Below are 1,497 nucleotides of genomic sequence, written 5' to 3' on the forward strand. Positions count from 1 at the left end.
ACAAATTGAAATTTATTTTAAAATATTCTTCACTGATCCTGGTGGAGGCAGCAAATCCCCAAAAACTCAGCTCAGGGCTTCGGCCTAATGCCTTCGTGAGGGAGGCCTTGGAAGAGCCCGGGTCACGTCTGTATTCCAAGTGAGAGAGTCCGGAGGGAAAAGCACACAGCAGTTTCTTTCATAAAATTTTAAAAGGACTGGTTTGTTCATGACCTTGGTTGATTAGGGTCAGGTACTTGACATAATAATGCTTAATATATCAGAGAAATCTGTGTTTGCTCGCTGGCCCATGCGCCTGATCCGGCTTCCCCAGCTGTAACTTCTCAGGAGTCAGCCCTCGGGAAAAGCAAATCAATTTGAGCTGTTTTTTTTTTCTCCCTCTCTTCCCAGTTTGGTGCAAAATCCAATGTAATTTTGGCATTTAACTACTGATAAGTGAAAAATAAAGTTCATTGAAAGTGAGTGTTGTCATAGTTCCTAAGAACTCACAGTCCCTGCATCTGGACAGCTGCCTTCTTGGCCAGACATCCGACGACAGTCTTTCCATTTTATCACAAGGCTTTGGACTTCAGTCACTCTGTTTCCCCCCCGAGGCAGTGCAGACCCTGAATTGTCTTAGACAAAATTGAGAAGCAGTCAAAGAATGCCTTTAGGGCTATCAAACTCCCCTTTTTCCCTCTCGCGTGGAGTTTCACACTCAGTGGCTTAGATGCCCAGCATGCCATGATCTTCTTCTCCTTCTGTTAAAATGATGACCAGGAAAGAATCTGAAGTGTAGTCACTGGAAGGGAGGAAGGAGTAATTATGACAATGATAACAATAACACTTAGATAGCACGTACCATGGGTAAGACACATGATTCTAAGAATTTCATGTACATTGACTCACAAGTTGCTCCAATAACTCTACGCATTAGAGAATATCATTATCTCCTTATGACACAGAGAGGTTAGTATTACTTACATAAGGTTATATAGAAGGTTGTAGAGACATGATTTGAACCCAGCAAGTCTGGTTTCTTCTATGTACTTAACCATTATATTTGAGAATGATTGTGATTAGTTGACCAAGATGTTGCAAGCACTGTGCTAAATACTGTAATGTGTTATATTACCTAACATTCTTAATGTACTTAATATATTACTTAACTAGCTTTCGATAAACGTTTTAAAACCTCATTTTACAAATAGCAAGACAGAGAGGATAAATGATTCACTAGGATTTCATACCTAGTAAGTGTCAGGGCAGAAATCTAAATTATAATCTGAATGAGTGCAAACTCCACATTGTTTCCACCTGAGCATTTCGGGATCCAGAACATCAATCCCAGGGTAAGTGTCACTCTCTTTAGATATGGCTCTCACCTGAAACCTCAGCACTTCAGGAGGCTAAGGTGGGAGGATTGCTTGAGGCCAGGAGTTCAAGACTAGCCTGGTCAACATAGAAAGACCATGTCTCTACAAAACAAAAATTTACAAGAAAATTAGCCAGTCAGAG

Source organism: Piliocolobus tephrosceles, chromosome 10, assembly GCF_002776525.5.
Source record: "Piliocolobus tephrosceles isolate RC106 chromosome 10, ASM277652v3, whole genome shotgun sequence".
Classification (NCBI taxonomy): domain Eukaryota; kingdom Metazoa; phylum Chordata; class Mammalia; order Primates; family Cercopithecidae; genus Piliocolobus; species Piliocolobus tephrosceles.